This window comes from Pleurodeles waltl, chromosome 2_2, assembly GCF_031143425.1.
Source record: "Pleurodeles waltl isolate 20211129_DDA chromosome 2_2, aPleWal1.hap1.20221129, whole genome shotgun sequence".
Classification (NCBI taxonomy): Eukaryota; Metazoa; Chordata; class Amphibia; order Caudata; family Salamandridae; genus Pleurodeles; species Pleurodeles waltl.
This window is the reverse complement of record NC_090439.1, coordinates 513,398,699-513,415,800: the sequence shown is the minus strand read 5'-3', so window position 1 is coordinate 513,415,800 and position 17,102 is coordinate 513,398,699. Positions and strand designations below refer to the sequence as shown.

The 17,102-nt window shown below is 46.5% G+C and overlaps 1 protein-coding gene across 3 annotated transcripts in view; it reads left to right on the top strand.

Annotated features, from left to right (window-relative positions):
- Positions 1-17,102, top strand: part of OSBPL1A (oxysterol binding protein like 1A) — a 1,294,449-nt gene that overhangs the window by 836,238 nt on the left and 441,109 nt on the right. The gene's annotated exons all lie outside the window — the stretch shown is intronic.

Sequence of the window (17,102 nt, the reverse complement as noted above, 5' to 3'; positions counted from 1 at the left end):
ACTTTTACTCAGTACACTTGTTGCACTTGAGAATTATTTTCTGTTCTGCCTTAAAAAGGGTGATTTGCCAAGCTGTCATAAAGTTTTTTTTTGTTCATAAAGACAGGTTAAGTTAATATTGGGGTGCGTAGGGGCTAAAGCATGTAGATGTTGATAATTGTTGCAGAATGGGTTCTACCTATTTAGTACGGCCAGATTATTATTATTATTTTTTTTTAATCACCTGGTTTTGAACTTTTTACTGTGGGTTGCGTGTCTCAACCACTGTAATCACAGTAATTGTAGGAAGCTGGCTCTGTATATACTATTTCAAAGTGAGAGATAGTGTGCACAGTGTCCAAGGGTTCCCCTTAGAGCATGGGTACTCACAAACTTTTTCTCGGGGCCAAAATTGCAGTATGGTTTGCGGCCGAGAGCCGCACTGAAGTGACAAAGGGGGGCGGGGCTTAGAGGGGGAACAACCACCCCGCCCCCTTTTTCAAAACATTGCTAAACAATGCTGCATTTTGAATCCAGGTATAACTACAAACCTACAAAGAGGACATTTTGAAAAACATTTTTATTATCAGACAATAGTAATCTTAAGAGGCATGGCATGGTAATTCTTGTGAACAGGATATTCAGCACAGGCCCAACGCAGCACAGTTTTCTCTGAGTCTGGAAAATAGGTATGTCAAAGGAAGACATACTAAGAACTTATTTTGCACTTCATGTCTCTTATTAGTGTTCTGTAATCTGGTATTATGTCTGAAACAGCAAGCCTTAAGAGCTGATCCAGATGTAAGTCTGTTAGCTTATTTCTGAATTTACTCTTCAAAAGTCCCATTGTGGAAAACGAACATTCGCAAACATATGTTGACCCAAACATACAAATTATTTTCTGGGCCACTGTAAAAAGAACAGGAAATTTGTCAGAAGGCACAGTGTTCCAGAATTCTTCTGGTGCCTGCCCCAAAAAAGATGCTTCGAGAGCTGAGTTGTGCTGCATGTCAATCAGCTCCATTTGTGCTTGCGGTCTTTTCACGCCAATAAGTTCAACAGCATCAAGATTTCGTGCACTCACCATCCAGGGGTTTTCAACCAGCCTGAACCGGGGGGTGAGGGTTCTGAATTGAGAAAATCGCCTTTTGATCTCCCCAGAAATTTCCTCAAGACATGCACCAAGATTTAGCGTTGGCAGCATTTCTTGTGCATTTGGAAACCTCTGAGTCACAGCCAACAGTTTTGGAAAGTGGGTGAAGTCAGCAACATCCAGTTGTTCTTTGAATAGCACAAGCTTACTTTCAAATGAGTAAATACCATTCATCATGGACCACACAAGCTGTTGTTTGCCTTGCAGCATCAAATTAAGAGCATTGAAGTGTGCAAATAGATCTGAAAGAAAATGGAGCATTAAAAGCCATTTCACATCCTTTAGTTCTGGGAATGTTTGACCTCTGCTGTTTGTAAAGTGTTCAATTTCAGGAAGCAAAGCAATGAACCGCTCCAGAACTTTCCCTTTGCTTAGCCATCGCACTTCAGTGTGCATCAAGAGGTCTGTATATTCAGCTTCAGAATCCTGCAGCATAGCCTTAAAAAGTCTATGGTTAAGGGCTTTGGCACGAATAAAATTAACAATTTTCACTGCAAGTTTTAGGACGTTATTCAGTTCTCCATGCTTTAATTTTGCACACAGAACTTCCTGATGAATAATGCAGTGGTAGTCTATTACAGGCTGTCCAGTGAGCTTCTTTTTAAGCAAGGATACAAAGCCTCTGTCATGGCCTACCATAGCAGGCACGCCATCTGTTGTGATGCTAACAAGACTGTCCAGTGGTATGTGATGTGTTTCGAAGTAGTTGCAGATACTGTCCAGAATATCTTCTCCTCTTTTGTGCCCGTGCAGTGGTAGAAGGCACAGGAGCTCTTCTTTGGGATGACGCGATTGGTCCAAATACCTCACCCAAACTAATAACTGGGCCACATCGCCTATATCTGTGGACTCATCCATGGCAATGCTGAAGAACGAAGACTCTCTGACAGCTTTGATCACCTGCTCCTGGATATTTTCACCCATTGCCTCTATTCTGCGTGCACAAGTGGAATCCGATAGCTGTAATGCACCAATTTCTTTTAAAATGCTGGATTTGTTGCTATAGTTTTCAAACAAAATTTCAGCTGCTGAAAGGAAACATTTCTTCACCAGCTCTGCCTCCGTGAATGGCTTCTTATGTTTGGCAAGCAGGTAGCATATTTTGAATGATGCTTCTGTAACAGCCTCAGATTCCTTCATTTGGCAAAGGAAGAGCTTCTGCTGGGAAAGAAGTGTTTGCTTTAACGATGCCACTTTTGCTGAACGCAGTTGTGAGTGCAATGGGAAGTTCTCACTATAACTTGCGTGTCGAGTTTTGTAGTGCCATTCCAGGTTATATCTCTTAAGAACATTTACTTTCTCTTTGCAAAGCAAACAGGTAGCTTTCTCCTTTGGCCATTCAACAAACAAGTACTCTTCTTCCCATGTTGCCTGGAATGATCTGTGTTCACTCTGTATGGATCTGGGTCGTTTGCAAGGCTTGGTAACTGGACTGTAGGCCATTGGTCTCAGCGAGTTTGTGCAATGATTTTCAAGGGTCAGGAATCAGATTTTCCCCTCACAGCCAAAGGACCGACACCACTTCACGACCGACAACACTTCACGATGGACCGACACTGCCTCACGACCAATGGACCAACACTGCGTCTCGCTACAGACCTCTGTGCACAACACCAAAGTAATATAAAGTTATGTGTAAAAGGAAACAAAGCATACCGTGATCTAACAATTGGCAACACACATGCCTGCCTTTGCCGATTCCCAGTGGACCATGTTATAAAAAGTATTTTTTCCAATTATGCTTGCAACCTGCTAGGCATACTAGAGTGATAATGAGGCCAATGAATGGTATACGGGCCCCTTTTTAGAGACTGTTTTTTTTCAGCATGCTGGGTCACACAGCAATAGAAATCAACTGTGCACGAAATGCCAGGGGCCAGATAAAAATAAGTGTATTATTGTAAGACATTTTCAACATCCCTGGCTCTAGTAGTATATTCCTACACTAATCACAAGAGCCAAATGGGAATGTTCCAGAGTATATCCCTATCCTAATCACAAGAGACATTTAATTAGATGCAGCAGCCATATCAACCGCACCCCTGGGAGGAGGAGTAAGCTGAAGGTGTTTGCCCATCACACAAAGTGTACCCCACTGGACACTTCACAAATGGTTTGATTTATATTGGGATTGTCATCTGATTTTTGGTAGTTTTCATGGGTGGGTGGTTTCTCTCTGGCTGTACTGGGTTGGTGGGTATGGGTTATAAAAGTAAGCATTATTGTTTGGAGGTTGCACAAACAAAGGTCTAACTTGGTGCCTAAGCATTACAAGACAAAGATACAGCAGCACAGTTCTTACCCTTGCAGGGTCCGGTCTATCACATACAGCGCCATCTGCTCTCACCCCTATCGCCATCTGCACACAGCGCCATCAGCACTCATCCCTACCCCAGTAACACACACAGCGCCATCTGCACACAGCGCTATCTGCTCTCACCCCTACCCCAGTAACACACACAGAGCCATCTGCACACAGCGCCATCAGCACTCACCCCTACCCCAGTAACACACACACCGCCATCTGCACACAGCGCCATCTGCACACCGCCATCAGCACTCACCCCTACCCCAGTAACACACACAGCGCCATCTGCACACAGCGCCATCAGCACTCACCCCTACCCCAGTAACACACACAGCGCCATCTGCACACAGCGCCATCTGTACACAGCGCCATCTGAATACAGCGCCATCTGCTCTCACCCCTACCCCAGTAACACACACAGCGCCATCTGCACACAGCGCCATCAGCACTCACCCCTACCCCAGTAACACACACAGCGCCAACTGCACACAGTGCCATCTGCACACAGCGCCATCAGCACTCACCCCTACCCCAGTAACACACACAGCGCCATCTGCATACAGCGCCATCTGCTCTCACCCCTACCCCAGTAACACACACAGCGCCATCTGCACACAGCGCCATCAGCACTCTCCCCTACCCCAGTAACACACACAGCGCCATCTGCACACAGCGCCATCTGCTCTCACCCCTACCCCAGTAACACACACACAGCGCACACACACAGCGCCATCTGCTCTCACCCCTACCCCAGTAACACACACACAGCGCGCACACACACACAGCGCCATCTGCTCTCACCCCTACCCCAGTAACACACACAGCGCCATCTGCTCTCACCCCTACCCCACTAACACACACACACAGCGCACACACACAGCGCAATCTGCTCTCACCTCTACCCCAGTAACACACACTACATTAAAAACAAATAAATAAATAACCAAAGAGCCTTATCTGACTCAAAGCACTGTAAAGATGCCACAAATGTAGAACGGCAGGCAGGCAGGCAGCAGACGTGGAGCCGGTGACAGGAAGCAGACGACAAAGCCCCGTAAAAGTTAGCTGCAAGCGCTGACTTTTATGGGGCTTTGGCTTCCAGGATCGTCACGGTAACGCCATAAACAATGGCCGCCGTAAGTAAACATAGAGGAGGGCCGCGGCAGCATGCGCAAAGAAGCCACTGTTGCGCATGCTCCCGCGGCCCTCTTCTATGTTTACATACTGCGGCCGTTATCATATGGCGTTTTTTGTGCGTCTCGCAGGCCTCCAAGGTAGGTCCGTGGGGCCGCTGGCGGCCCGCGGGCCGTACTTTGAGTAACGTCGCCTTAGAGGTTGATAGTGGCTAAATTAGGCAATACTAATGCTCTATTTTGTGGTAGTGTGGTCGAGCAGTAGGCTTATCTGAGGGTAGTGTTAAGCATTTGTTGTACACACACAGGCAATAAAGGAGAACACACACTCAAAGACTTAACTCCAGGCCAACAGGTTTTTATATAGAAAAATATTATTTTCTTTATTTTAGAACAACAAGTTTCAAATTGTAGGTAAGTACATACATTGTAAGGTACTTCACACTGGTAAGTGTATAGAACTGTGGTTTAAAACAGTAGTATACACAGTTTTGGCAAAAATGGCGATAAGCTATTTTGGAAGTGGACACAGTGCAAAAATCAACAGTTCCTGGGGAACGTAAGTATTGGTTAGTTTCTCAGGTAAGTAAAGCACTTACAAGTTCAGTCTCCTGGGCATAGGCAGCCCACCGTTGGGGGTTCAAGGCAACCCCAAAGCCACCGCACCAGCAACACAGGGCCTGACGGGTGCAGACATCAAAGGAGGGCCCAGATAACGGGAAAAGGGGTGCTCCTGTTCCCGTCTGCTAGCAGGTAAGTACCTGCGTCTTCGGAGGGCAGACCAGGGGGGTTTTGTAGAGCACTGGAGGGGGGGGGCTGGGGACACAGGCACACAAAACACACCCTCAGTGGCACAGGTGTGGCTGGGTGCAGTGTGCAAAGTAGGTGTCTGGTTTGTCGTTGAAAACAATGGAGGGACCCAGGCGTCACTTAGGCGATGCAGGCAGGGCACAGTGGGGATTCTCGGGCCAGCCACCGACTGGGGTAGGATGAGGGCCACCTACTGGTCACTCATGCACTGGTAGGTGGTTCCTCTCGGTCCTGGTGGCTGCGGGTGCAGTGATTGGTCCAGGCATCGGGTTCCTTTGTTACCAGGCAGTCGCGGTCAGAGGGAGCCTCTCTGCAGGCGTTGCTGTGGAGGTAAGGGCGGTCGACTCAGGGTGTCCATGACGTTGGAGTTGCCTGGGAGTCCTCTTTGCAGTGTTGGTTGTCCTGAACTCGAGCTGGGGGCATCGGGTGCAAAGTGGGAAGACTCACGCTTCTGGCGGGAAGTTGGAGTCTCTTTAAAGTTGCTTTCTTTGCTGTTGTTTCTGGACAGAGCAGCTGTCCTCTGGGAGGTTCTTGGTCCTTTAGGTGCAGTCAGTCCTCTGAGTCCTCAGAGGTCGCTGGTCCCACTGGATGCATCGCTGTGTAGGTTCTTTGAGTCTGGAGACAGGCCAGTAGGGCTGGGGCCAAGTCAGTTGTCTCCGTCATCTCTGCGGCTCTTTCAGGTCAGCAGTCCTTCTTCTTTCTTGTGGTTGCAGGAATCTGATTTCCTGGGTTCAGGGTTTCTCCTAAATACTCAATTTAAGGGTGTGTTTAGGTCTGGGGGGCAGTAGCCAATGGCTACTGTCCTTTAAGGTGACTACACCCTCTTTGTGCCTCCTCCATGTGGGGAGGAGGGCACATCCCTAATCCCATTGTGGGGAATCCTCCAAAACAAGATGGAGGATTACCTAACGCAGGGGTCACTTCAGCTCAGGACCCCTTAGGGGCTGTCCTGGCTGGAGGGTTACTCCTCCTTGTTTTTCTCATTATCTCCTCCGGACTTGCTGCCAAAAGTGGGGGCTGTGTCCGGGGGGGCGGGCATCTTCACTAGCTGGAGTGCCCTGGGGCATTGTAACACGAAGCCTGAGCCTTTGAGGCTCATTGCTAGGTCTTACGGTTCCTGTAGGGGGGAGGTGTGAAGCACCTCCACCCAGTGCAGGCTTTGTTTCTGGCTCCAGAGAGCAAAAAGGCTCTCACTTCATGAGGTCAGAAACTCGTCTCGGTGGCAGGCTGGCACAGACCACTCAGTCCTGCACTGAAGGATTGGGTAAAATGCAGGGGGCATCTCTAAGATGCCTTCTGTCTGCATTTTGTAATAAATCCAGAACTGGCATCAGTGTGGGTTTATTATTCCCGGAAGTTTGATACTAAACTTCCCAGTGTTCAGTGTAGCCATTATGGAGCTGTGGAGTTTGTTTTGACAAACTCCCACACCATATACTTAATATGGCCACACTGTACTTACAATGTCTAAGAATAGACTTAGACACTGTAGGGGCATATTGCTCATGCAGTTATGCCCTCACCTCACCTATGGTATAGTGCACCCTGATGGGGATTCCATGTCGACTTTGCCTTTTTCTCCCCACAACACACACAATCTGCAATGGCAGTGTGCGTGTGTTAGGTGAGGGGTTCCTTAGGGTGGCACAACACATGCTGCAGCCCTTAGGGACCTTCCCTGGTCACAGGGCCCTTGGTACCACTGGTAAATTTTGCAAGGGAGTTATGTGTGTGCCACTTGTGGAAACAATGGTACATTTTTAGTGAGAGAACACTGGTGCTGGGGCCTAGTTAACAGGGTCCCAGCACACTTCTAGTCAAGTCTGCATCAATATCAGGCAAAAAGTGGGGAGGTAACTGCAGCAGGGAGCCATTTTCCTACAGTAATGAACTGCATGTGTTTACCGCCAACGTTAGTATTTTAAGATTAGGGCACTGTGCTGTAACGGGCACCTGGCTGGTGTCATGTGAACATGCGTAAACATGTGTGTGAGGGCTGCATATGTGAGGCTATCACTGTACGCAGTCGGTAACTGCACACAGTCTGGCTCAGTCAGGACTCTGCATGGTTAGATATTAGTGGGAACTCATAAGTGAAGTCAGTATTGTGTATTGTTGGTGTGTGGTTACACTATATTACATATATCATAGGAAATCTGCTTTAGAATCCAGTTTTGCTTCCCTTAGCCCTACAAAGCCCCATGAAGTATAAAACTGGGGTGGAAATGGCTCAGGTTCAGGGAGTGATGGTCCCTAGAGATCCCAGGTGGCTCCTCCTGGCGATAACGGAACTGATCGTGGACAAGATACCGACGAATATGGCAGTGGCTTGTGGCCAGGGTGGCCAAACAGAATGTGGCTGGGGCTTGAGGGGCTCATCATTGCCTGAGTGTGGAGGAGTGGGCCTCAGATATGGACTGGTGTCAAAGAGCAGAAAACGTGGTCTACCAAAGTAGGGGCTGCTCAAAGAAATGGGGGAAGATATGGGGCCCGTGGATAGCCAGCTTGTGGAACTTGATGGGAGGAGACGGAGTGCTGATTGGTGATTGGGTGGAGAGTGGGGCATAGCTAAACTAGCAAGACAGAGATGGGACTAAAAGAGATGTTGCAAATGCTTAGTCCTTCCGTTATTGTGAGGGTTTTGGGCCCTAATTTACATTTGTGTATGACAATGTATAAGATTTCTCGGTCTCATCCACTGTATGTCATGCATTGTTTATGAAAAGATTTGCAAAATAAAAACTCTGGGGCGGAAAGTGTGCGCCCAGTTCATATATGCATCCAGAATTTGCACATTTCCCTGGCTCAGCTTAGTTTCACAGCCCAGGCATTTTGTCACCCTGTTGAGCCAAGTTAATTACTCTGCTCCTCCGTAGAGGGCACAAAGGCCTCTCCACAAAAAAAGGAGTAATTAACAATATTTCCCTCAGCTCCTGATCTGGAGAGGTTGGGAAAGGCCCTGGCAGTGTTGTCAGCAAGGGGTGGATCCAAGGCTCCAAGAGGATCTGTGACCAGTGACTTCTGGACTGCACCATCTTGAACTGTCTTAGCATGCTGTGCTGGAGGCTTGGGATAGGAGTGGAGAGGTTATGTGTCACCCTAAAATTGGCCAGGGGTGCCTGGATTCTAGAATCTTCCCCCAATTTAAAAACTCTTGCACAAGGGAGAAAGAGTGCTTTTGTACTTTTGGCTGCAACTGGACTGCAACAGTGGCAGCAGCCGTGTACAACTGGAAGGACAAACCTCCTAATGCTCTAAGGGACTAAGGACCTTGCCCACAGTTGGCCCCAGGACCGGTGGGTCTCTCCAGGGGCCAGTAAGGCTGTCCACCTATTTACCCCTGAAGCCCAATTCGGGGTAAGATCCGGACTTCTACCCCCAAGCAAGAGAAGAACCAGAGAATAAAGACCAAGAGAAAAGTTGCCATAGGAAGCCATTAGAACCAACTCCCTGTATGAATGTGTCCTTTATAGGCCAGGAGGCTCACAGGATCTGCTCCTGTTTGCTAGAGCTTGCCACCAGGAGTAGGATGATTCCAGGATCGGCTAAATCGTCCCAACAGGACCTGAGTTTTTGCCTTCTTCAAGGCTGTTGATCTTTGACCCATTTGCAAGTGATGGAGATCAAGGAGCTGGATTCGACCCCCAGGTTTGGCCAGGGTGTGGGGGTCGGCACAAGATTTCATCAATTATTTTCCAAGGAGTGGGCTGCATGTGGCACCTTCCCAGACTCTCTGTAGGCCTGTGAACCCCATCCTCCGGGCTGCATAAACAGTCAAAAGGGCCTGGAACCCCAGCGCCTGCAGCAAAAAAAGAAGGGGAATTGCCAAAGCTCCCACCGTCCCCCCCCGTCCCACCCCCACAGTTGATGGTGGACTTTCCCTGCTCCCTGTGCCTTTGTCTGGGGGAAGCGGGGCAGCCACTAGAATTGCAACACCCTGTCTGCATGGAGTGGCAGAGAAAACACAGCTGTCTACTCCCATACTGGCAATAAGGAGTGCTGACCTTGCAAGGAGCTGGTTGGAGCCGCTGAGACTGGGCTTCCAGGCTGCTTGCTATGTGAGAGCCATGTCTGGGATGTCCTAGGTGGGACTTGGCACCCCTGCTCTTAACAACAAAGAAAAAACAAAAGTGAAAAAGAAAATTGTCTCTCCCAAACAATGGGAGAACTGCTAACAAAATAGTCACTACTCTTCTAGCTGGAGCGTCCCATAATACCTCAGTCGAGGCTCATTTAGATAGTTCTTGCCTTGTGGTGGCCCGAGGATGGCATGGGTACTATCAGCGTTATAGGAAATGTGTGGGAGGCTACATGATGCAGCAGTTTACTCCCAACAAAGTTTTTGAAAAAGTGACCTTCTGGGGTCCTGAAATGTATGATTTCCCCCTCCCCTTCATTTTTATTTTATTTTGGAGTGCAACGCCCTCTAGAAACTGGTTGTAAGGTTGCACTTTACATGGCCTTAAAAGTATATAAAAAGAAACAAGACCATGTTATGTTAATTTTGAATGTTTTTACTTACACTGTCAGTGATTGTTTAGCAATGTTGAAATGCTTTATTGACTGTCTATTCCATATTGAAATGCTTTATTGACTAACTATTGAATCTGCACGTCTTTTATGGAAAATTGCCTTTATACATAAAATGATGATGTTTTTAACGAGGGTTGGTGGTCTTTTAAAATAGTGAACCTGTGACAAAGCCAGTAGGCTTGCCTTATAGAGCTACAGTGGGGTGCTTGCTTCCTAGTTAGTAAGTTGTTTATGTATCTCTTGTGCAGGCCTCACATCCAGCACAAATAATCACCTAATTTCCTACAGTAATGTACTTCTCTATTTTAAGTGTGGTGAATGAAGATAAATGCAGCATTGACTTGCCTGTATGGCTGTCTCATTGTGCAAGTTTGTTTTTTCAAGATAACCTTTTGTCAGTGCCATTCTGAAACACAATTCTTTTATTCTTCTTTCTCTTCTTTGAAATGTCAGTTCTACCACTTTTTAAATATCCCTGAGTGTTCAGCTGGTTTCGGGAAATGTCAGTGTTTACAGTTAGGCTTTAGATAGGGCTAAATTAATTTGTGCTCCAGAGCTTCCTCGCTGTTGCTACATTTGTGATATATTTTTCCTTAAAGTTGACGCCATTTACCTATGATGATAAGATCCAGATTCGTTATGTTTTTGTTTTTGTAACATATGTTCATAGTTTTAAACATAATTAATTATATGACTCCCCCCTGATTTGGATTTTAAGCATTGTTCAAAGTGCTGAAGCACTGTTTTTTTTTCTACTTGCTCACTCTTCTCTGTTGTGCCTGAAACCGTGTCTCACCAGCAGGGCCTAGCATTTTTTATGTAAAATTCTCATTAGGCCTATTAAGGACAGTGTCAAATGTTTCTCTGGTCATGCTGTAAGCTATAGAGTCCACTTATTATTCCCGCTTGACATACTGGGAAGAGAAGGACAAGAGGGGTTGAACTCATGAGAACAAAGCCCCTACGTAAACAAAAAAGCACAAGTGATCCACCCTTAAATTCTCTTCAGACTCCAGGCAGGTCCAGGTCCACATCCTCACTGGAAGTTTCCTAGGAAATCTAACATATACTATTGTCCTTCTTCTAATCCCTCAGCTAGAGGCATTGTTTTATGTGTTCATGATGAAGGTCTGTTAACCCTTGCAACTTTGGATGCACTTTCACTGGACACCCATGATGCTTTGGTGCACAGTTCACCTGTGATCTACAATGAAGTTCCAGGTAACTTATTAACACCAGGTGCCAATCATACCAAGTTTGTCCTAGCCTGGTCTCTCTGAGAAGGCTAAGAAGATAAGCATTTCTGAGGAGTAAGAGAATTTCCTGTCCGAACATCCTTCAGTCATTTTGAGGATATTTATGTGTGACATGGTGAGTCTTCACTTCCTTCCATGCATTTGGCAGGGACAGATTAAGGCAAAAACTTGTGTGTCATTTACCTAAGGGGTACAGCGTTTGGTGGACTAGTGGAATGCAAGCAGCATGGCTACCTGCAGTGAGGTTATTTTCCTTCTGAACCAAGCTATCCCTTATTCACTCCTTCAAATTATTGTTTTTATCTCCTGTAGATACTGGGTGGCTTAGTTGTTAAAGATCACTCTGTCTACTTTAGAGGTGAATGCAACCAGGTTACGTGAAAGTCTTGATGACTAACTTTTCATTGTATTTAAATTTTGCTATATAATCTGCATGTTCGGTGGCATGTGTAGCTGCAGATACACATGCTGTGCACAGTTCCTGCCATCTAGTGTTGGGCTCGGAGTGTTACAAGTTGTTTTTCTTTGAAGAAGTCTTTTCGAGTCATGGGACCGAGTGACTCCTCCTTTTCGGCTCCATTGCGCATGGGCATCGACTCCATCTTAGATTGTTTTCTTTCCGCCATCGAGTTCGGACGTGTTCCTCTTCACTCCAGCTGTTCGATTCGGAAAACGTATTAAAACACCGAAAATCGTCTGTATCGTTCTCGATTGCGCACCATCTTGCATCAACACCTCGGTATCGGCGGACACACACCCTCTGTTGCCCTTCGGGGCACCCGCGCCCAACCTGGGCCTGGTCGGCCCGATCGCAACAAGCATTCAAAAGCCTCATGGACCGGACCCCATTCTGATTCTGCCCTCAGTGCCACGCCAAGTATCCCTACACAGATCAACATTGGGTCTGTAATCTGTGTTTGTCACCCGATCACCGAGAGGATACTTGTGAGGCCTGCAGATCCTTCCGTTCCAAGAAGACCTTGAGAGACCGAAGAGTGAGAAGGCTACAGATGGCGTCAAAGAGCACCGAACACATCGACGCGGAAGAAGAGGAGATGATCCACACTGCCATCTCCGTTCAAGGATCTGATTCGGACGAATCCGACGTCGACCGACAGCGGGCAAGCACGCTTGCCCCGACCCAGACCAAGACCAAACAAAAGGCCTGAGGGACGCCACTGCCGGAAGGCCATGGCTCCACCCAGAAAAAATCAAGCGGTGACCAAGTAACACCGTTGGCACCGAGAAAGGCCACACCAGCATCGAAGTCTTCAGACTCGAGTCGAGACACAGTCTCTGAAACAATTAGACACCGACCTGTTGATTCGAGACCCCGAAGTCTCTTTCCAAACCAAGGCCTACTACCACCACGAGCATTTTGGTACCGAAAAACCAGGCTTCGGAGCCGAAAAAACAATCCTATACTGAGGAACATGGACTTTCTAAACATCTTAAAGAAAGCCATAGATTTGAGGAAGAGCTTCAACAAATGGAGGAATTTGATGATAGACAAGCCAGGATACAGATCCACAAGGATACTGGCAAAATCCTCACAGCACCTCCCCTCAAATTTAAAAGAAAGCTGGCATTCCATGGACGTATCGACACTGATCAGCCAAAGGCTAAAGTGCCAAGAGAGCAATCTCCGCCACGTCAGTTTTTTTCCAGCCCATTCTCCTTGTCTTTCTCCTCAACTAACTGTCTCTCCACCTGCTACACCTACTGCACAGTCTCCCACACACACTATGCAGTCACATCAGGACACAGATCCATGGGATCTTTATGATGACCCTGTGACAGACAACAGCCCAGAGTGCTATCCGTCTAAGCCCTCTCCACCTGAAGATAGCACCTCCTACACACAGGTTTTGGCTAGGGCTGCAGCTTTCCACAATGTAAGCATGCACGCTGAACCACTCGAGGACGACTTTATTTTTAATACACTGTCCTCAACACACGCAACATACCAAAGTCTACCCATGCTCCCGGGTATGCTCAAACATGCCCAAAAGATATTCCAGGAGCCGGTTAAAGAAAGGGCCATAACCCCTAAAAGAAGTATAAACCACCACCTTCTGACCCAGTATTTATCACGCAACAGCTGCCCCCAGATTCAGTAGTGGTCAGCGCGACGAGGAAAAGAGCTAGCTCGCAGTCTCTGGAGATGCACCCCCTCCAGATAAGGAAAGTAAAAAGTTTGATGCAGCAGGAAAGAGGGTAGCGTCACAAGCAGCCAATCAGTGGCGCATAGCGAACTCACAGGCCCTCCTCACAAGATACGACAGGGCTCATTGGGATGAGATGAAGGACATTATTCAACATCTCCCCAAAGAACACCAAAAAAGAGCTCAACAGGTAGTAGAGGAGGGACAGGCAATAACAAATAACCAGATAAGGTCAGCGTTAGACTCAGCTGATACAGCCGCAAGAACCATAAATACAGCAGTTACTATTAGGTGCCATGCATGACTCAGGTCATCAGGGTTTAAATCTGAGATCCAACAGGCTGTCCTCAACATGCCCTTCAACCAACAGCAGTTATTCGGCACACACGTAGACACAGCCATAGAAAAAATGAAAAAGGATGCCGACACAGCCAAAGTGATGGGAGCGCTTTATTCATCCCAATACAGAGGGACATTTCGGAAGCCGCAGTATGGGGGGGTTTCAGGCCACAGCCCTCAGAGCCATCCACCTCACAAACAAAACCCTCATACCAAACACAATATCAAAGAGGGGGATTTCAAGGGTCCTTCAGAGTGCAATTTCCCAAATCCAGGGGAAAATTCCAGTCTACAAAGCAAGCCACTAACAACAAGCAGTGACTTTGCCATCACCCTCCCCCAACACACACCTGTGGGAGGAAGACTGAAAATGTTCCACAATCAATGGTCCAACATCACAACGGGCACATGGGTACTATCAATTATCCAACATGGCTACTGTATAGACTTCACACATTTTCCTCCAGATATTCCCCCAAAAGAACACAAACTATCGCTGCAACATCTAGCAATGTTACAGAGGTGCAGGCACTATTAACCAAACAAGCCATAGAACTAGTACCTCCTCATCAAAAAGGAACAGGGGTTTATTACCTGTACTTCCTCATTCCCAAAAAGGACAAAACGCTAAGGCCAATATTAGATCTCAGGACTCTCAATCTCTACATTCAGTCACAACACTTCCACATGGTGACATTACAAGATGTAGTCCCATTACTGCAACAGGGAGAATACATGTCAACACTGGATTTAAAAGATGCGTATTTTCACATACCCATCCATCCAGCTCACAGAAAATACCTCAGGTTTGTTATACAAGGGAAACATTACCAATTCAAGGTATTACCCTTCGGGATAACAACTGCCCCCGAGTATTTACAAAATGCCTTGCCGTAGTAGCAGCATACATAAGGAGACAGCACATGCATGTATTCCCATACCTCGACGATTGGCTAATAAAGGCCAACTCTCAAAAGCAGTGTCAACATCACACACGTTATGTAATAGATACCCTACACACACTAGGGTTTTCATTAAACTATCAAAAATCACACCTGCAACCATCCCAAATTCAGCAGTACTTGGAAGCTGCACTCAACACTCAAAAGGCCCTTGCAAGTCCAAGCCCACAAAGGGTGCAATCATTCCATACCATTTTACCAGAAATACAGCCAAATCATCACTACACAGTCTGATTTGTGATGAAACTCCTAGGCATGATGGCATTATGCATCGCAATTGTCCCAAACGCACGGCTACACATGCGGCCCTTACAACAGTGCCTTGCAAAACAATGGTCGCAGGCACGGGGTCATCTCCATGATCTAGTGTTGTTAGACCGCCAAACACACTATTCGCTTCAGTGGTGGAATCCCAGATATTTAAACAAAGTGCGGCCTTTTCAAGACCCTGTGCCTCACGCCATTCTCACAACAGATGCATCAATGATTGGGTGGGGAGCACACCTCAACAACCACAGCATACAGGGACAGTGGGACAGCAAGCAAACGCAGCTACACATAAATCACATAGAGCTGCTAACAGTCTTTCTAGCACTTTCTTTCAACCTCTTCTGGCTCACAAATACATTCTTGTCAGAACAGACAATATGACAACAATGTACTACTTAAACAAACGGGGGGGAACCCACTCATTGCAACTTTGCCTCCTAGCACAAAATATGTGGCATTGGGCAATTCACAACAACATTCACCTAATAGCTCAATACATTCCAGGGATTCACAATCAATTAGCAGACAACCTCAGTCGGGATCACCAGGAAACTCACGAGTGGGAAATACATCCCCAGGTACTACACAAACACTTTCGTCAGTGGGGGACACCAGACATAGATCTGTTCGCCACAAAATGCAAAATGCCAAAACTTCGCGTCCAGGTACCCACACCCTCAGTCCAAGGGCAATGCTCTATGGATCAACTGGTCCGGGATATTTTCTTACGCTTTTCCCCCTCTCCCACTCATTCCATTTCTAGTCAACAAACTGCGTCAAAACAAACTCAAACTAATACTTATTGCACCAACGTGGGTACGCCAACCATGGTACACCACACTGTTGGACCTCTCAATAGTACCTCACATCAAGCTTCCAAACAGACCAGATCTGTTAACACAACACAAACAGCAGATCAGACACCCCAATCCAGCGATGCTCAATTTAGCAATCTGGCTCCTGAAATCTTAGAATTTGGCTATCTAAACCTGCCAAATGAGTGTATGGAAGTAATTAAACAAGCAAGAAAACCTACCACTAGGCAATGTTATGCGAACAAATGGAAAAGATTTGTTTTCTATTGCCAAGTAAAACACATAACTCTGTTAGATGCGTCCATACAAGACATCGTAGGATATCTGCACCACCTACAAAAAGCAAATCTAGCTTTTTCATCCATCAAAATACATCTCACTGCAATTTCTGCTTATTTGCTAAATAAACAGACAAAATCCCTATTTAGGATACCAGCCATTAAAGCATTCATAGAAGGTCTAAGACAAATCATACCTCCAAGAACTCCACCAGTTCCCTTGTGGAATCTTAATATTGTACTTACACGACTTATGGGTCCACCATTTGAACCCATGCACTCTTGTCAGATCCAATTCTTAACTTGGAAAGTTGCATTTCTAGTGGCAATCACTTCATTACGAAGAGTTAGTGAAATACAAGCTTTCATGATTCAAGAACCATTTATACAAGTACACAAACATAAAGTTGTACTACACACAAATCCAAAATTTCTACCAAAAGTCATCTCACGTTTCATTTAAACCAAACAGTGGAACTCCCAGTCCTCTTCCCACAGCCAGACTCAGTGGCAGAAAGAGCACTGCATGCATTAGATATAAAAAGAGCTCTAATGTATTACATCGACACAACAAAAGCATTCCGTAAAACAAAACAGTTGTTCTTCGCATTCCAAAAAACCCATACTGGTAACCCTATATCCAAACAAGGCATAGCCAGATGGATAGTGTGGTGTATACAAACTTGTTACCTAAAAGCTAAAAGGCAACTACTCATTACACCAAAGGCACACTCCACTAGGAAGAAAGGAGCAACAATGGCCTTTCTGGGAAACATACCAATGACGGAGATCTGTAAGGCAGCCACTTGGTCCACACCTCATACCTTTACCAAGCATTACTGTGCAGATGTGTTAGCAACTCAACAAGCCACAGTAGGACAGGCTGTACTAAGAACATTATTTCAAACAACTTCAACTCCTACAGGCTGACCACCGCTTTGGGGAGAATTACTGCTGTGTAGTCTATGCACAGCATGTGTATCTGCAGCTACACATGCCACCGAACGGAAAATGTCACTTACCCAGTGTACATCTGTTCATGGCATGTTCCGCTGCAGATTCACATGTGCCCTCCCTCATCTCCGGGAGCCTGTAGCCATT